General features: G+C 37.4%; 1 protein-coding gene across 3 annotated transcripts in view; it reads right to left on the bottom strand.

Moving 5' to 3' along the window:
- Positions 1 to 21,374, bottom strand: part of GRID1 (glutamate ionotropic receptor delta type subunit 1) — a 543,067-nt gene that overhangs the window by 285,349 nt on the left and 236,344 nt on the right. The gene's annotated exons all lie outside the window — the stretch shown is intronic.

The following is a 21,374-nucleotide window of genomic DNA, read 5'->3' as shown; positions in this document are numbered from 1 at the left end:
GTACAACCATTGGAAATGTATTTCTGTGTTATCATACACCAGTTCTTTACAAACTCCAGCTGAGAGGTTAGCAGGTCTCTCCTGCACAACCACACCATACTCTTCAGACTGTAGTTTAGCACTGTAAAGCACAGCTTTATTGTGCTGCTGTCCATTGCCTTAGCCTCCTTTTGATTAACCATTCTAATTTTGCCAGTGGTCAATAAACATCAGTCTTACTGAAATCCAACCACAAACGTATTTACTGAGTTTTGCGAGCCTAGCTAGATCATCTTTTTTTCTTTTTCACATTTCTCATTGTTTTCTTTTTGTTTATTTGGCCAAAGAAACTTTTGTTTTTAAGAGTTAACTCGGCTTGAATTTGCCAATTCTCATCTAGCTCTAAAACACTTGGCCTCTAAGATGTAAGATACTTCACTCATAATCTTTTCCTTCTTTGCTTGTTCCCAATGGTTGTCAAGGTGATCATTCATCCAGGTTAATGGGGGGTAGGGTGTTTTAAAATGTCACACTTCCTTCATGTTCAAGCCCTTGAGCTCTTCAGTTCAGCAGGATTTGAGAGTTATGTCCTTTACTTTCTCAGAATTTCACCTTTTGATATCAGAAGCTTCAAATATAGACCCATTTTTGTCTTTCCACTTAATTTAAAATCAGTTTATTTATTCTCTTACTATCCAAGCTTCTTTCTTTACCTAACTCCTTTGTAACATACTTACTATTACCAGAAGAGAATCTGAAGCAGTGTTTTCTTGGTCCAGTGGACCTGTAAGTAATGTCATCTTTCTTGGGATAAAACATCCCATTTACTTTGAACTACTGTCTTCTCTCATTTTGGTTGGACCTCAGAGATCCAAATTCTCTATCCTCTCAATCTTGACACAGAAAAGAAAAACGGAAAAATATGAACAGACAGGAGGAAGAGACTGTGTCTTGTTTTAAAGCAAAAAAATGTGAAGATCAGAGAAAACTTCAGGAAGAGATCGGTGATTGTAACACATTGTGTAAGCTCTGGGCTCAGGGCCAATCACCAGTTAAATTTGTGCCCTGGGCTTCAGCCGGCCATGCCAGAAATAGTGATGCTATTCTAGGGAAGGTGCAGCTGGCTTCTTTTCTGCCACTCTGGCCACTATCAGATCGCGTAAAGGGACTAACGCAATTAGTGCAATAGGCTGGGCAGTGATGCTCAGCATAAGACACACCTCAATTTCTGCGCTTTAACAGGAGACCTCAGGCTTCAATTTCCTTCCACTGATCTGTGGGTACTGATGCCTTCAGTGTTACTTCAAACAAAAGTTTTGTGCTGAATCAAAACACAGTCAAAGCTAGTTTTGCATTTCTTCCTTTCATACTTCAATTAAATGCAGTCACATATTAAGAGAGACGGAAATACTTCACTCACTGTGTTTGCTCTTTGTTCTTGAGAAAAATCTGGGGAGTTAAACCTCCTGCTATGCTGGCTCTGCAGCAAAATGCTTTCAAAGCAAAACTTCTACACTTTCTATTCATGTTATTTATTAACCTAGGTTTTAAAGAAACATTTTATAGTAGACAAACTAGTGTTTCTCTGACTCTCATTCTTAACAAAAAGGATCAGAGGGATTTCAGGGTGTTCATTGAAAGTGTCAACTGACAAATCAGATGACTCTCAAGGAGGAAGAAAAGACTTCACACACATGCCCCCCCCCCCCCCCCCCCCCCAAAAAAAACCCTCAGTGTTCTATTGTATTTGCTTCTAAACAAATGTTTGCTGAGCTTTTCTACTGCCCCAATGTATGAAACAACTCTGAACTAATTAATTACAAAAGCATCAAGAAAGTCCTGGTACCTGCATAAGTGTATGTTCTGTATTTGAAGCTACAGGTGAAAGACCGTAATCTAGTCCTCATTCACTCCTTTTGATAATTGAAGCAAACAAACTCTTTCTAAAAGGCAGTATATGTAGACACAGCAGGAGAACACTTACTATCCAGCCAAACTATTCTTGACTCATACTTTACCTTGTGCAGACATAAATGATAAGATATTTAGGAAAAAAGTAATAGCCATTTATCCTTTCAAAAGCATAGTTCATTCTGTGCAGTTCAGTGCACAGCAACATAACTTATGAGTACAACACTTACCTTGATCTCAGCTAAATCAGTACATCAGCACCCTAGGAGATCAATACTGACAGTTATCAGGCGTCTACATGGCAATCATATTTCATAGAGGTGCTCACAATTTAGCCCACACATTTTCAACTCTGCTCATATTTTCCAGCTTGCAGACTGGAACACTATCATTTCTTTACTACTACTCTTCTTAGCAAGCTAGGGAGGCTTTCAAAGTTGAAACTAAATAATTTGGAGGAGGCATCAGGACATAAAATACCATTTGCCAAATTCTCTAAGCATTACTGCTATAAAGTAGAATGCTCTCACAGGAAAACTAATACAGCAGATCTGACACAGCAGTCAGCTAGAATGAGAGTCTATAACTGTGGCATTACAGTGTGCATTTTACAGGTCTGTCTAGAGCAAGACACCTTGGAAGAAGAATATGTTTAGTGAATAAAGCAACTTTGTCCCTGCCAAACTTGGAAACTGGTATCCTGGATTGTACTTTTGTTCTTGAGTAGCAAAGCTGCAGCATTTTCTCAAAAGATCACACACATACAACCACCAGATCTCTTGATGACCAGCCTTCCACATATAGCAATTTGGAAGATCAGAAGGGGAGAATGTTAGTGGAAGTAGCAATATTGAGAGAAAGAAGCATTTTATATAAGATGCCAGCTGCAGACTAGCTGGAGCAATCCGTACAGTACAGCAGTTGTGTACACAACTGTCGCTTCTGCTACAATTTCTTAGCAGCTGCTATGTTTGACCTGATGCAGGAAAAGAGAAAAGTGAAATCAGGACAGAAAAAAAAAAAAAACAAACCCAAACCAGCAACAGAAAGAGAGCAGACAGAAGGAGAAATAAAAATGTTAAAGAAGATATAAGAAAGGACAGGACAAATGTCACCAGATTTTTTCCCATGCAGTACAAGTCATTTAATTTTGGGGCACTAGGTCCTACACTACCTCAGTATTTACATATAGATTTTATACTTGGGTCCCTTCTAGTGCAGCTTTATTGAAAGATCGCTAAACATTTACAAATGTTAATTCAGCCATCCGACGCCCTTTCCTGACACATTTCTTTTGTTCTTATTTTTCCCCAAAAGTAATCATCATCATTACAATAAAGGTATCACATCAGCTACAGACCCTGCTAATAAATCTTTGTGCATGTAATCATCTCTCAGTATAGTTTGTGCAGTGCAGAAAAGGACTTTTCATTAGTTTCATAAAAGACTTTATGTCATCGTAAAAGCACCATGAAAGGAACAGTGCATAACACAAGACAAGAGTGTCTGAACAGAATGATTCATAATAGCATACAAATTCCAAAGACCAAGATGAAGACAACTCTCTGGATTTTCAGCAATAATATCAGCAGTAAGCGTAAGAACCAAAAATGTTCTTTTGTGACCTTTGCATAATTCATTTGCTTTTACATGCAGGAGAAGAACCACCATTAGTGGTTCTTGTAGAACATTTCCAATCTCATTTTTTGAAGCCTGTCACATTGTGATGGGTTTTATGATAATGTTCCTGCTAATCCCACTTTCATTTCATTTTAGCTACAAGTTCCTGCCATACAGTAGCCTGTTTCTCCTTATGCAGTGCTCCTAGATTCAGATCAAAACAGATGAACACAGAAATGATTCAATGAAAATACCATTTTCAACAATCCCTTTCTGGAAACTTTAAAAGACATGCAGCTGCCCTGCCTTGGACAACACACGTGGACCCAAATATCAAAGAACAAGAGCAGGTCAGAAAGAAAAGGTCCAAGAAGGAGGAGTATCTATCAATTCCTCCTCTTCATTGGAACAAGGAAGCTAAAAGATGTATTCATCACCAAGTAAGGATGAAAGTTGTATAAAGGGGTTAACAGAAAAAGACAGATAGAAGGAAAGGAATAGGTGAGAAAGAAGACTTTTTTCTTTTTTTTTTTTTTTCCCCTTCTTCTTCTTCTCAAGAGAGGACCAAGTACAAAGCCTAAAAAGGCAAAACAGAAAAAGGAAGTGAGAATCATACTAGTGGCACCATGAAAATCATCTTTGAGGCAAATGGCAGATTCTCCTTCATTTGAGATCTTTGTTCAAGGTGACTAGCTCTCCAAGCAATATGCTATAACTTAATCAGTCCACTGCATAAGTGATAGTCAAGATAGATCAGATAAGATAATCCTCTCTGGCCTTAAAATACATGAATTTGTAAAACACTCAGATAAGAAAGGAAGTGAGCAGAGGTTAAAGGATAGGAAGGGCAAAACGATGTAACATATCTCAAGAAGGGTAACAAGGAAATTCTCACTGTTTTCAAGCTTAAAAAAATGTGTAACCATAGTAGGAATTTTTAAGTGCATAATTCTCATTTTTGTATAGATATGTACTCTCCAATACTATTTTCTTTCCCAGACCCTGAATAAATACAACTATCTCTATTGTTTTAACTATTTAAAAAAAAAAAAAAAAATTTAGGATGCAACTTTTCACAACACCCTGCACCTTTGAAAAAAGATATTCCACAGTTTATTAAATAGTACCTGGTAGACTTAAAAACAGGGTGTGGCATAAACTTTCCAAGTATTTCCTAGTTACAATTAATCACTTCTTAAAGTTCAAGGATATTCCTTGTTTTGTAGAGAGCACAAAACTCCAATCAAACACAAGCTCCCAGAAGAAAGTTTCAAACCTTTTGTATTCTCAAAATTAGCAGGTATGCTTATGACAGTGGATTTTTCCAGTCCCAGTGTGCAATTACACATCTATTTTGCTTGAAAGTCCATTGCACACACGATTACAGTTTTCATGACAGAAAATTTATATTTAAGATACAAAGACAGAACTCAGTGGCAGAGACTCCAAACACACAAAATAGCAATAAAATAGTTATTACTGGCATTGAGAGTTGCCCCAGAACATTTCATGTTTCACAGTTTATTGTGAGTTTAAATTGATGCCTGGGTATATATCTCTTGAGAAGTTACATTACAGCTATTGTAGAAACCATGACATTAATTTTTCTCCCTTTTTGACACTGAGATTCCTTGCATGATAAATGTCTCCCTAATAAAGTAAGGAGAAAAAACAAAAGTAGAAAAAAGATGTACTGGCAGGAACATAGGCACTCTGATACAAACACTGAATATGCAACTGAGATTGGAAAAATTGCACATTTAGTTAAATGTACAACACCCAGTTACTCAAACATAAGACAAAGAACAAAGCCTTGGAATAAAGGAGTACACAATAATATTCTTTCATTTTAAATAGACAACTGCATCATTTGAGTCCATTTCAACACACAGAACTCTCAAGACAGCCATGGGTGTTGTTATTCTATGTTACCATTGCCATGTGTATTTGGAGCTCCTCAGCCCAGCATCAGGATGTTGAAAATTAGGCACTACACAACAAAACATTTTAACACTTGAGTCTCTGCATTCACAAAATGGACTTTTCTTCATTAAATATTATGGCCACAGTGTGATAGAAGTTTTTTAAATACCTTACGTAAGTTGTTGAAAGACTTTTCTTAAATTGGGGTTTATCACAGTGAAGAGGAGAGGGAAAAAGCTCTACAAATATTTTCAGCACCAGTTCTGCAAATCGATCCATGAAAGGATGTTATATCCACTTGTACATACCACCCTTCAAGGTCTGTGCTAAAGTATCTTTTCTAAGAAGTCATGAAGGAGGGGGAAGGTGTTGAAAAGGGTGAAGGAAGGAGCCTTCATGACAGCTAAGCCTAGAGAGATAAATGAATGGCTAGCAGCAACCTCTGCTAATTTCTGGAAGTAGCTATGAACAGAGAATGCAGGTTTGCCAGTATATGTATTTCTGTTTCCTGGCCCATGGTATTACCCACCTATACTCCAATAATCAAAACATGGGATTATGACAGATGACTTACAGTTTCTTCAACATCTATAGACCAAAAGACGCCCCCTGCTACAGAAAGTTCAGTGACTTGGGGGCTGATCCAATCTCTACCTGAAAGCAGTGCTCCAGATGAGGCTGCTTTAGTAGCTCAAGACTGTAGTCATCCCCAAAGAAATTGATGCAAATTCTAATTTATATCAGAAGTGAAAAGGAACAAGGTGGGTTTCATCTGCCCTATCTTTCTATGTAACAGAAGTACTCCGCTTGTTGATTTTCAAAGAATCCTAAGGCTAAAATATGAGACAGGACGGTGCTACATACATGAAAAAAAGACTTCAAGTTCAAGCACTAGTTCCTACCTTCCATAAACACTGCATTCACTGTTAACACATTTTGCAAACATGTGCAATATCCTCCAAATTGTATTACACTGTAATCTAATGTTAGTAATCGCTGTGGCTAAAAAAAAAAATTTACAGACATAAAAAAATAGGTAACTCAAACTCCTTGGCAGTTTTCAGTGATTTCGCATGTCTGTAATTTATCACTGTAATTGTATCACTGTTATGCCAATGACACTCAAGCCTACTTTTCTATTTGTAGCAATATATCTTGCAAGACAGAATGCAAACTACTGTCTTTTTGGCTCTGAAGCTGTGGCTGTCAACTAATTTTTTAAACTAGACACTGACCACCCTGGATATCGCTTCCTGCTCTAGTTACTTGACTTGGTGCTTTCTGTTAATTTTGCACCCTGACTACCATCCCATCATTTTGGGGCAATAGTTAGATTAAGACTTAGCTTTTGAAAAACACAGGGGGAAAAAAAAAATCCAGAAATTGTATTATATGCAGTCAGAGAGACTCTCTTTCTCCTTCAACCCCACCATGTAAGTTTGGCAAAAATAAAATACAGCTAATTAAACCATTGCAAAAAGCACAAAGAAAAAACCTGCATAATAGCAGTTTTATACACTAGGACACTGGGGTAAATCTTATAAAAAGAAAGAAAATTATTGCTCTTTTCTATCACCTTAAACTCAGGGACAACAGACATCTACCATCCATGTCCCTAAAAGGAAGTAGAATGCTTTAACTGCTGAAACAACATACTAAATTCAAAGTTCATTTCCAAACTAAACATGACAAACACTGAAGAAATAAATTGGTTATATTCTGGTAAGATTGACTTACTACTTCATTTTATGATAAAAATAACACCTTCTTTTACTTATTTTTTTTAAGAACTTAGATATAAAGAATTCTTAAAGGTTAATCCCATTCCCATGAAAGCTGATCTTAGTATATATTTGCAAACTTCTCCATCATGTTCCTTTTGGACTTCCTGAGCTATGCACCAAAAAGGAAGCGAAGTCTTATTCACTGCACGGCCCTTTATTGACAAGACCTTTATTTCTTTGCATAACACCTCTGCTGTGCTGCTTAATTTGTCTTCCAATATTAGTCCTTCAATTTGGTCTTTACATTTAAACAATAGCAAAGGAAAACTTTTTTTTTTTTCATTTGTTTCCAAGTTTTACAGGGCTACAGATTTTCTTTTTGGAGTGCTTTGTAGGATTTTGAGACAGCAGCTCTGTTCTCACTTGAAGACTAGGAGTTATTAAACTAATAATTTTTAAATCTAGATTAAGAATATGAACATTATAAGCTTTAAAAATACATACCATTGCTATATCTCTGTCAGGCAATGGAAGATACTGTCTTTGTATATGGGCTAAATACTAGCAGAGAGCTAACTAGCCAAGCTAAAGCTAAAAGTTAAAAATTAAAAAAAAAAAAAAAATTAAGTACCTTGGTATTATTATAGATAGTAGGAAACCTTATCTAACCCCTTTTGACAAAAGCTCCTGAAACGTAAAGAGAGCAAGATGCCGAGTTCATCAGTAGTGCATCAATTAAGCACATTTATGGCAGAACATGAGATCAGGTTGTCATCAGTAAATAGGTTATTTACTGCCTGTCTCCCTTTTGTTTCTAAAGAAAAGTGATAATAAAAAGTGAGATGAAGTAATTTTCTTCAGAAGAAAAACAGTGAGACAGTGTTATGGGGCCTTAGAAAGAAAGGAGCACTATGAGATACCACCATAAGGGGGTTTTGTTGTTGTTTTTCTGGTGGTGGGTTTTAGGGAGGTTGGGTTTTTGGGGGTTTGGGGTTTTGGTGGGTTTTTTTAATTTTTGGTTTTGGGTTGGGTTTTTTTTTGTTTTGGTTTGGTTTGGGTTTTTTTGTAATTTAAGTCAGTAGGAGTTTTGCTTTCTTGCAGTGGCAAAGTAGAATCATTTTGTTAGCTAGCTGTATATCCTCTCGCCAGGAGAGAACAGACCTGATTCTTTGCTGGATCTGTGCTTAGAAGAGAAGAATAATAATTTGTGGGAGAAATCAAACCACAGTGCAGACCCCTGTCATGATTGTCCAAGAAAAATCTCTTCTTAGTTTTTGTATGGGATTCTTTATACACCACATCAGTGGAGGTTTTCTTTGCCCACAACTCCAGCACCTCTCCTTCCCATAAAGTATCCCCTGTAGTGGTAGGTCAGGATACAGTACCAACACTGTATTCCCAACTAGAATTAAAAAGCAACAGGATATTGCAAAGGCTCCGAATATCTCCTCTGATACTCCTGAGAAGAAAAACTGTGTAAGAATTTGTTTTGCTCAGAAGGTCACAGCACATGAACGTTTCCACCAATTTGGAGGGTGGTATGAAGGAAGCCATTGAAAAAATTCCCCGCTGTCTTTGGTATGAATTGAGCTGGCTGCTCTATACATTCTGCCCTGCTTCATAGATCCTGCCCTTTTCTCTCTGTGCACCTGGATCAAAACACTGTGCCTTCCTCCCTGTGGGCAGAAGCATGATAGTAACATGAAGAAGTCAGGCATGTGTCTATCTGTGCAAGATGTTTCATTTTACAGCAATCTAATTGGGATGTGATCTACCTGCACAGTCTTTTGTAAACCTTTATCTCAGAGATGGCTCCTCAAATCCATTAATATCTAAGGCACCTCTCTACAAATAAAGAAAAGAACCAACCACATTTTAAATTATGTAAACAAACTAAGAAAGGAAGAACAGATGGGGAAAGAGATAAAGAGAGAGAAAGAAGCCACTATAAGAAGTTTACACATCTCCATCATAGAAACAATACCCAAACTAAAACAATAACAACAAACCAAAACCAAGCAACAGTTGAAACAAAGTCTTCAATAAACAGCAACATCTTTAGCAACTGACTTTTCAGAATGATCTCTCTTAATTTCCACCTCATTACGCAGGAGAGGTAGCAGAGAAGTTAGACACATATTAATGGTCTGCAGTACATTTGAACTCTCTTGCATTCAATTACAAAGCGTTCTGCCTGAAGCTATTACATTAGCTCTTTGTCACATACACCTAAAAGCCCACCCACTCTACATGAATTCAGATGTGATACTGTAGGATAATTATCCATTCAGTGGAAAGTCAATGTTAATCTTCTCAAGGACATTTCAAGAATTATCTGTGATACCCACCAATCACTTTTTAGGCGCATAAATAAAAAAGAAAAAAATCACAGTATTTTCAGCTGCTTCTTAAACTGGTTAACACTCCCAGAGAGTTTTTCTGAAGGCAATGAAATATCCAGTCTTGGGGGGCATGTAGGCGGGTGGAGGCACATGTGTAACTGTCCTAGTACTATTAAGGAGTCTCCATAGATTTTAGCTTATGTATTAAAATTACCCTTCATTACTTCTTCATGCAAGGCACTGAAAGCTACTTTGCGTGTTGTCCAGTCTCTTCACAGTTTGACTTTGTTATTGTGTCTTGATTAGATAGCCAATGGCTTCAAGGTCTATCAATAATTATACTGGGAATTACTCTAGTAGTGTGACCTATATTTTTAAAGAATAGAAGAATAGGAATAGTATTCTATAGAGAGAATGATACGGATTGTCAGAAAGGATTGATCTTAAAGGGGTTTTGTGTTTGTTTGTTTGTCTTTTTAAAGAAAAATACTCTGTAGCCAGCAAGAGAAATAATTTATGAATGGAGAGAAAAATCAGAAAGAAAATAGGTTTACCATGGCTGACAAGCTCAGGAAACTGACCTTATGATTTAAAAAAAGAAGTAATGCAGGTCAGCAATAGGTGTTTCCATCCTCACAAAAGTTACTTTGCCACTTTCACCTGAGAAGCAACTCTGGCTGGCTGAATATAGAAAGGTGCTCCCATTTTACAAGGTGGTCAAATAAAATGGTGGTTTTGATGGATATTTAGATATCACATAGATTGACATGAACCAAAACAGGCAGTTAGCACAAACTACATCTAAACAGACTTCAGAAAACAAAGAGAAAGAATTGCAAGGAGAAAAGAGTGTGGTGGGAAATATGATGTCCCAAGTTCTACTGTTGCTTTGCTGTTTGGGCAAGGGTCACTCTTTCAGGAGTCAGCCAGCCATAGTAATCCATGTATATGAAGAGTCACAAGATTTTTGACTGGAAGAATTCCTTTAACTGCCAAGAACTTTTATGGATATTAGAGTATAATTCACTCCAGGTTGTGGATACCTCACTTGGAGGCCCAATTCAGTGTCCATCTTTCATGACGTGTGCTACAAAGAAAGTAACTTTGAAATTGTCTGTAGTCTCACTAGGAAGTGAGAGATGATTGTTACAAAGTAGAAAATGTCTTTCTGGTAATTAAGCTTTTCACGAGAAAGCTATTCATAATGAAAAGTCCTCAAGTGGACTATGACAAACCCTTCACAGAGCTTCTAGAGCTGCTGATTAGCATTCGCTCCAAGTTATCCCAACTGAAAAATCTGGCACTTAACCTTTGAAGTTGAAAATAGAGATCTGAGCCCCTGTGGACAGAACTGTGCAATAAATGGGGCCAATAATCTTTTTAATGTGGCAGTTAAAAAGGAAAACACAGAACATAGGTGATGTAGAAAGTCAGGCTTTGAGGTCTTCACATCCGAATGTACATAGGGATTGTGGCATGCCCAGGTCTGCTGGAGAGGACATGGCTAAACCCACATTTTATTCACAGTTTTTCTGAAAAGTAAGACTAGAAAACACTACAGCACTTCAACGTTTGCAGGTCTTCAAACAGCCAAACATTTGTTATATTAAAATGGGCTCTCATTCCTGCCTTGTACAAACAAAAAACCCCAGACTGATTCAGTCTTTCTGCATTCTTCAAAACAGCATAACAAAGAATGGCCCAGGATCATCTTTTTTTCTTCTGATACGAAGTGCTCCTGTGCTCTTCCGCATTCAAAAAGACTAATGTGAGTTTCTGCACATTCAATACCCCCAGCATGAATGAGAACCCAGAAAATGTTGGATGGAAACTGAACAGACGAGCAAGCTGAAACAAAGAACCAAACCACAAAGACGTCTCAAACGTAGGTTGATGAGCAAGGCATATTGTTGTCTTTCTCCTACTCTTACAGTTTCTTACAGAGAGACCAAATGAAGGGCAGTACCTTTCTCTTCCTCCAGGTGAACAGAGAGAGAAAAGCAGCTTAAAACAATAAGAAAAAAAATGTGACAATGTTATTTTCCTAGCATCAATGTCCACACTGGTGGTGCATCCTTGAATCACAAACACCTTTCCTTTAACATTTGATTCTTTGTCTCCCTCTACTTTGTCTTTGAAAGTATTTTTAAGTGACTATTAACGCACACACTCCACACATTCAAGATTATGGGTTCCAAAACTGGACTCTTACTGTATTGGACCATATCTAATCCCCCCAGTCACAGAAAGCAGATAGTGTTTCTTCCTTACTGATTCTAGTGACACAACATCTGTTAAGTTCTTGACTGTTTCAGTAACATCTGAAGCTCCCTGCAACATCAGCCATACTTCTCAACCTGCCAAGTTTAAGAAATAAAGTTTGAAAAATGAGCAATGAGTGCCCTGAAAAAAGAGACAACAGTTCCTTTCTATCTTGGCACTTCTGCTGCTGTTTGGAATTAATCTAACATCTATGAAAGCAGAATTAAATTAGTTGTATTAGTCATCTTAGCTGATGGCTAGTCAAAACTACCATACTCAACTTGAAACCATTCTTTTTTTTTTTTTAATTATATACATTTAACAATGTATATATTGAGTTTTTTTTTTCTATCATTTCTTGAAGTGACTTACACAAACAGCTACTTCCTTCACATACTGTGGGATTAAACCCAAGACTTGAAGAACTAACAAACTCCTCCAGCTTTGGCCAAAAACTCAATAATGCCTAACAGAGCAGCAAGGGGCTCTCATCACCTACAGATCAGGCCTGAGGGAGAACGTATCTGCCCCTAGAGCCCACACAAACACATAAAGAGGAAAGACTTCCAATCTCACACTCAAACGCTAATTTAAATTCTAATTCTGAACTGGGTTTTCTGAGAATTGAAATAAATGGCTTATTTTACTCAACTAATGATGCCAACTGGAACAAAACTCATCTATTGAGCATTAAGAAAAACATCCCACATATTAACTTCAGGAATAATGTTTCCCACTGAAACCTTTAAGGCTTGATGCTTTAATTTATAAAATCATGGAGAGCTGAAATTCATTTATTGAAGAGATGATCATGGCACTGCTTAACTGTCTCTTCCCAAACTTCTCCATCATATACCACCTTACATCTACTTAGCAGCCTTGAGATTTTAAGTTTTATTCTGGGAAATACCTTCTAGCATAAGAGAAACATTTGTGCCTTGAACCCTGCTTTCATAAACAAATAAATACTCAAGCCACACACAGGACCAACTTCTCTCTCAAATTTCAACCATTTTCTGGGTGGTGTTTGGAACTCCTAAAGTTAGTCAGTGAAAACAGTTTTGGGAAGTTTCTTCCACACCCAGTTAATGCTGCTGAGATGATCTAAATTGGCAGAAAGTAATTCTGGCAGCTTGAAATTGGCCAGAACAAACTTAGCAGATCTACTTTGCCCTTACAGGAATGCTGTATGATAGTGAATGACAACAAAGAGCTGGATATTATGGCTATGTACTAGTTTGTCTGCACTGCAGTTAAAGGTGAGGCTGCAGCCTTCATAGACACATGTTGACCAGCTTTCATGTGACAAGCTCAAATACTGATAATGCTGTGACCAAGAGAGATCAGCATGAGAAAACTGCACTTCAGATGCATGGCACTTACACCTCATAAGCTTTTTGTTGTCTTTGGTATCTGAACTAATCCCATAAAAAATTAGACATTCCTTCAAAACCTGTGATACAACCAAATCCTACTCCAAATTGTATTTCTAGAAACATAGAGCCTTCCCTGGCCATTCAAAAAAACTGTATTTCAACTAACTTATCAATTCAAATTAGTTCTTCCAGTGGGTCTTAAAAAAATATATAAAAAATTAAGATTAAAATAATCTAAGCATCAACCAAATTTAATGCTCAGTTTCATTTCTGAGACGGTCTTCACTTGACCCATGACTTTATTAAGCTTGAGAGACACTGATTTGTCAGGAGTAGCTCCTCACAGCATGCTTTCCTGCTGGATTTCAGGCTGACAGTTCCTTGGCTTCTGGCTCCTTACTCCACAATTGTACCTGATATTGTGCAAAATTTTTCTCTGTTTTTGGTGATTGCATGGGTGGCTGACAAATTTTTCCTTCCGATTCATGTACTTGCCCTTGGACCTTTAGACTGCTCCTTTACAGTATAATCAGTCTCAGAAAGTGACTAGTAATTACCACGTTAAAATACACATTTTTCCAATGAAATAATTCTTGACTATAGGTTGTCCAAAAACTTTGTACAAAACCCCAAGTTTACTCCATTTTCTCCTGCACCCTAACAAATGAGTGGGCAAGAGGGGAAAACTTATTTTTTTATATTTTATTTCATTATATCTTTACTCTAATTAGAGGAGCTTCCCCCCCTTTCTGCCCCTCACTTTGGACTCTTCTCTGAAAGGCTAAGATGTTTCAGTGATTCCATGTTCCCTCACACTGTATGTAAGAAACCACACTTTTTGTAAAGTCAGTCAAAATATTCTTCATGACTGCCATTCATTTCATAACTATAAGTTTTCCTACATGTCTTCTCTCAAAATTTATTGATGGGTAGACATGAAAATTAAAGGATGCTATTAGTGTCATATCACCCCAAAACAATGTCACTTCAACCTGTCATCTCAGTACTCGGGTCCAGTCTCATTTGAAAATGAATACCTAGATACAAACAGAGTGAAAACTTGGGATTTCCTGTAGCTTCTCTCAGCACGGCTCATAAAGCACCTCACTGCCTCAGTGCAGAAACCACAATGCACATAGAGGCTCCACAGAATTATTAAAGGTATTTGTACTGCATTATTGCTAGAAATCTCAACTCTGATTTGACTCAGTTTTCACAGTACTGGTGGACTAGCTTCGATAGCTAATGCTGATGCTCAAAAGCAGATAGGCAAGATAGGTAATTTGTAGAACATGACACAAGACAACACAGCCAAAAAATAGTCCATTTAGATGGATTCTTATAATGTTATATTCTACAGGCTAAGTTCTCACATTTGTGTTACCTTTAGCCTTTTTTTTTTTTTCTTCATCAAATGCTAACTAGCAATTTAACACAGAATTCAGTTCCAAACAGTTTTAAGGAACTACCAACTTTAAAGAATGTAACCCTATTGATAGGGCAATAATAATTCTATCACATAGTGCAGACAACATCCACAGGCAGCTCTTTGGCACACTCTTTTCAACACCCTGCTGTACTTTAATACTTTCTCTATGCTTACTATGTTTGGGGATTTTTTTGTTTTTAATACTGGGGTGAACGTATTAAAGGGATTTGACATTATTGTCATTTAATATAGCAATACTTTGTCTTTGCTGATTATACTTGTTGATTACTTATGCAGAGGCAAGTGGAGACAGTTCCCAACCATTTTTAAATCCAACAGGTATCTGCCACTAACATAACTGTATTTTCATATCTTGGTAGATTATGGTAGAGGATGCAACCAGAAACAAGATGCAACCAGAAACAAGAGCATCCATTTTCCAGCCCAACTTGCAGAGTTTACTTTACGAGCAAAGCAGCCTATGAAACCAATAGCTAATTGGCCTGTTGAATTGCCCCATAAAGACTATGGTAGGCTATCTCTAGCCGAATTTGAATTTCTGTTATGTCAGGTCACGTTAAGTCCCATAATGCTATATACTGTCAGCTTGAAGCAGAACGTGGTGCAACCTGACATGGTGAAAAACAATCCCGCAAATCTGATCTGAAATGATGTGGCAGATAATACACTGAAACACACATTGGTTTCAAAAGCAAATACAGTAACATGTTGACACTCTAGAAGTGACCCTCTAGAGAGACAAAATACTAGGTGAACTTTCGTTCTCTCTCTGGCAATAAGTTATGTCCCTTTACACCATAATTTAAGAACTGTCAAGGATTTACTTGCTGAATGATCTCATTGACAACAGGTTAACAACAAAGACTGATAGGCAGATGACTGTTAGCCTCACTAATGCGCTCTATTATAGGCATAAGCACACAGGTTGAAAGACTCAGTCCAAAACTTTGGATTCTGTGTTGAGGATATGGATAAATAAATCTCTTCCAACAGTTCAGGATACTTTTGAAGCTGCTCTTATCACTGTAATTATTGGTTTCCACAGACCAAACAAACACAACTACTATGGAAAAAGCAGGTCCCATTGAAGCTTTTCCTAACAGTCTATAAAAACCTACAGTTTCTGATAAATATAAAAATATGAGAATGAGTTTACATACATATCGTGTTACTTATAAATACATTCACATGCATATGCATGTACACAAAAATCATTAACCATTCTTCAAACACACTCTTAAAGGATGTCTATGTGGCTACTTAACTTCAACTGGATTTTGAAAAATTGAAAACTGAATTGAAACCAATTGAAAAACTGAAAAATTAAAAGAATTGGTTCTGTAAAGGTATGGAAAAACTGGGAGAATTTTTGAACAAAAGCAATTTTAATACACTTTATAAAATTGGAAAACACAAAAGATAAAATAAACAATCCTTTGTAGTCAATGTTTTTTTGCTAAATTTTAGTCAATGCTAATTACTGTTTCAGACAACTTAAATTGGGATGTCCAAACTGGAGACAAAACCTTGAAATCATGCAAGTAAAACACATTTTATTAATTTTTAATATTTTTTTTTTAGAGTAGCAAATATTGCAAACTGGGCAGAAATGCATTGACAAATCTGTACAAAGAGAAGAGTGCTTAGGTTTAATGTCATTTTTCATGAATACTTCATGTTATACTTATGTATAACAATTTGAAGAGAAATGTGCATGTGAAAAAAAAAAAAAAGTAAGTCAGCAATGAGCTCTTGATCTAGTAGTCTAGCTGAACTAAGTCCCCTAAAAAGCGCATTAACAGTCTGTGTTTCTAAAGCTGGAGATTAGTTCCATTTTATTAGTACTGTAGAACTTGCAAAACATAAGACTGTAGGGTTTGAGGTACTGCAAGGGTTCTTCAATAAATACAAGGGTTAAAAGGAAACAAGCAAGGAAAAAGATGGCAAGTGTTGGTAAAGTTTGCACTACGTGCCTGTTGAATATAAAGATCAATGTGCTGACTGAAGTTGTGCAGTAATGAAATACAAAATGCCTGCCTGACAATGAGCTGAAAACTAGAGCAAAATAATTCTACAGATAAAAATAAACACTCTCCATTTACTTTTCAATTTATTTAATGTATGTAAAAATACAGAAGAGCTCTGGAGACAAAAGTGAGATGTCTGCCTTCAAAACATCATTGGTTATTACTGCTGTTCTGGGAAGATTGACATCCAAAAAAAATCTGCATCTTTCATTTGGCCCCTTTCTCCAAAATGTTTTCCAGAAAGACACATATGCAAGAGGTACAATATTTACCTCTAAAGATGAAAAATATATATACTGAAGATAAAAAAATATATATATTGAAGCACTCTATTGTATACACTGGCAAAACTAATTTAAAATGTCCCGAAAGAAAATAAAACATAAGCAAAATAAAAGCACTTTTATATTTTGAACTCCTGATCAAGGTATTAAATTCTTTTTTTCCACGGAGCAAACAGGCCCAACTGACCCAAATATTTATTGGCAACAGGTCTGTCCTGTCACAACAAAACCAGCATTTCTGGAATTTCAGCTCCTTGCTAGTGTCTGAAGATCCTAGTGTCTCTATATTTCTGGTGGACAGGAATTACTAGCAAAAACTATTTCTCACTCTCATGAAAAAAATATTAACTGTGTTTAGAGTGTTTTGCAGCCTAGAAATGACCGAGATCTCAATTATTCTGAAATAAATTGTAGCTGTTTTCTCATCAGCCCTCACTTGCAAGAAACCATTAGTGGATGCAGAGAACTGTCCAGTGCAAATACCAAAACCCAGGCCTCCTTCATGGATACCACTGTGAAACTGGAAACTGTTTCTGTGGTCAATTTGCATTGAATCCATGTAATTCATAATGATCTGTGACAAAGGAGAGGAGAGCTGTGGGAAAGATGCCTTTTTGCCATGATCTAGAGTCATTTTTCCATGATCTGGTCTCTACCTTTTGGGTTTGCCAGCACTCCTTCTGGAGCTTTCTGATACTGCACAAAACCAAATCCCTCTGGATGCCAAACCCTTTCTCCAGCATTGCAGCACAAAGCAGAGCGCTGTCAGTGGTGGCACAGCCCTTTCATTCCCAAGGGGCAGGCACATCCCCCAGTGAACAGGCACAATGTTGTTCAAAAGATTCCAATAAACAAATTATCCTTCAGAGCACTATGAAACGAGTCCTACCTCAATACACTCTTAATAACAGAACCCCCCAAAACTAAAAACCCTGCTCTCCTGCTGTCCTCCTTCACTCCTTTCACTAATAGATGCCTTCCATTAAAAAAATCTTCAATCGCAAGAAGAAAAAAGGAAGATTAATTAAGCATTTGCTATCTAAACAAGTCCCACTCTCAAAAGAAAACATAATCACTTTTATGCAGGAAACCTCTTTGTGTAAACATATTAAACTTTCAATCATCAGTATACAAGGACATTAGAGAAAAAGAGTATTATCTGAAGCAGAATTACCTTCCAGTCATAATGTTTGCCATATAAGTGTCTGAGTACAATGAAACAGAGAGCAATACAGTGTGAACTCAAAATTAATACGGCATGATAAGACTGAGATTCTGTAATTATTGGCCTTTCAATGCACACTGGGTAGCAGAAACAAGTTTTCAATTATCAAAAATTCTTGGGGGATGGGAACTGGCTTAGCCATCTGCATCCCACTGTATTATACTTTTTATGTCTCTGCTGGCCTGTACACCTTTTGTCAACTGCCTTAATAGTGATATGAAACACTGCACATTACAGAAAGAAAATTGGGGGAAGGCTTTATTACCTTTCTTTTTTTTTTTAAACTTCCCAACGGTAAGCAAAACTGTTTAAAAGGGAAGACCAGCACAGCAAGGCACTGTCTCTTCATAGGTGGGTTGTCTCCCAAGCACTCGCTCTTCTAATATACAGACATTCGGGTGGAACTCCTTCAAAGTGTGATTAAATACACACTAAAATATTCACTACCTCACAACTTTCAAACATCTTAACATCACATTTAATTTTTATCTTTCAGTATAACATAGGACATATGTTAATCTCTGAAAAGAAGTTGAATTTGACCTTGAGACAAGTACGTCAGTTAATTTTACTTCAGTATCATGTAGGTTACAACATATTTTACCTTGCCTATCATCAAGATTTACAGCCAAGCATTTCCAATATTTATCAGCTTGTCTGACTTTAATTATAATAAGCATGGAGCTAACTTCAAATACCACATCTATCAGATTAAGTTCTCAGCAGCTCTCATCAAAGTCCAAGCATGAATGCTAACTAAAGTAACAGGGACTTCCTTGCGCTACCCATCTTATACTATGCATTAATAACAGTGTTGACTGAACTAGGAGAAGTCACGGAGGAGAAACTTCATACGTCCACTGTATGGTAAAGACAGCAACATCAGGGCTGTCTTACCTTGGGAAGCCCCCAGTAACCAAGTGCACTATGATGTTGTATGATGGAAATAATAGATTTTCCATTTCATATACTAGGGAGGCAAAGGGGGAAAATCCTAGGAAGTAGTCAGCTCACAGTACTTAAACACACAAACTCCTCTGTGCCAGATACTTTATGTTCACGAACCGACATCACATTACCCACATAGCCTGACCTTGCCAAAATAATTCACTCTCCAGGACGGACCAAACACAACAAATTTAATCGAGAAAGTAGAATGGTAAAGAAAGCTGCCACGACTACATGGAAGCAGTTATAACTTGAAAAGCTTTATAGCTCTAACAAAAACAGGCACTACACATGTCCAGGGGTTTTGGCGTTGGTTTTTTTTCCATGTATACTTGCAAAGATGGTGTACACATCTAACATTTGTCCTGTGTGCACACAAAGGAACTTGCACAAGAAACTGCACACAATTAAGATATGTTCCTATAAAGCCTGAGTGTCATGCATTAGTCGCTATCCTCCAACTTTGTAACACTGACTTATTTGGGAACCTGGAAAGCTGGGCGTTGATTTGCAAAAAAAAGGAATTTGCATTTTTTTTCCCAGAAGATTCACCTTTTTTAATGTATCTAAATGACACCAAACCAAACTCCTATTCCTACGAGTGTTTTCTATGCTACCTCTGTCTTTAAAGCTGAATTTCAAATTACAGACTCCAGGTAACTGACATTCATCAACATAAGCACAAACTGCCTTTGCTCTTTGTTTACACAGATGCATACACATTTGTATGTATATTGCTCTGTATGTGTGTGTGCATATCAGTAATGTATATATGTATAACACGTTTATATGCAGCATGAGGACATGAATACAAACACAAAAATGCACCCTTTGAAATAGTCTAAGCACATATGTTCACGGGTGTTGCGTGCATATGGCTTTACCCCGTTTTTCTCCTATCCCTTACTGATCCTCAGACATTACCAATTAGTCTCAGCAACAGGTGGCTAGCTGTAAGGACAGACATGCAAAATAAACAGCACTTTCTCAAAAAGCTGGCTCTGCTTTGTTAGCTGCTGTGTCACAGTACAAGCAGCCGCTATCAAAGAGGCATGTCCCTAATTGTGAAGACTGCAGGGAAAGGAAGACAACCAGCTCCTGATTAGCCCCCTGATTAATGCTACCCAAATGACCCTGCAGCTTTTCATGTCGGGAGGGAATGCTCACAAGCGGAAGGAGGACAGAACCATAGCACAGTCCACAAGATTTACATTCCAGTGAAGCCTCTGAAGCAATGTGTGACCACAAAGGGAGAAAGGCAGATCATTTTGAAGGCTCTGACGTGCAGCCTCAGCAACTAAAGTGAGATATAAGCCTCACTGCATAGTGTGACAGTAGTTATGGCTTCTTAGCAATTACTTCTAATAGGGGCGGCTCCATTTCCCCATTGCTGTGTGAAGCAAGTAGAGAGACAAAGACTGTACCTTAAATAGACACACTAACTGCAAAGTGCATGGCTGTCAGATGAACCACAAATGAACACAGAAGCCACTTCAAACTTGATAAATACTGATCTAACTGCCTCACCCTTAAAACAAGGAGAACAAAACTGCCTGTGAGTACAGCGAGGCCCCTCCTGAAGCTTGTACTTTAGAAAAAAAATAACCATTGGTTCAATAATCCCTTGCCTTATCAAGCGCTTTAGGTCAAAGTTTCAAAGAGAGGAGGAAGAGCCTTCTCCAGCAGGAATGCTAACAAATACAACCCCTATTATGAAGTAACAATCAGAGTTTCTTTTCAAAACTGATGATAAAGTAGGGCAATACCACATTTTCCCTAAAAGTAAGAATTGACAAAAGGTTTCTCTGAAATGTGTGAACAACTAGATTTTAGGTTGGCTTCTATTACTACTGTTTTAATAAGAAACATTAGGGGCAGGACTTCAGCTCAATCCTCACCATATCCATCAGCTTCCTTTGTGATAAATATTTACCACTTTTAAAAAGCAAACAAATCTAAAACACACACACACACACACACTACCTGAGACCTGAACATTTTAAACATTTGAGAGTGACAGAAAAGCTGTGGAAATGTCACAGCAAGAGGGATGTGAACATTGCTTGGTCTTAGTATTAGATTTAGGGCTACTGCAATTCGTGTGATAACTGGAAGGTTATGGGCCATGCATGTAAACCTGACTGATGAAGGCCAAGTGCAAACTACTCTGATTGATAAGAACAAGGTGCATTAAAGTCTGATTGACTGAACGGGGTCATGACTAACACGATTGATGAGGACATGTACATGCAAACATGGTTGGTAGGAGTATATATAAATCCTTCTCCATAAGGATCTGCAGT

The sequence above is a fragment of the Pelecanus crispus genome, chromosome 10 (assembly GCF_030463565.1).
Source record: "Pelecanus crispus isolate bPelCri1 chromosome 10, bPelCri1.pri, whole genome shotgun sequence".
NCBI classification, from domain to species: Eukaryota; Metazoa; Chordata; class Aves; order Pelecaniformes; family Pelecanidae; genus Pelecanus; species Pelecanus crispus.
This window is presented reverse-complemented; position numbering and strand designations above follow the sequence as displayed.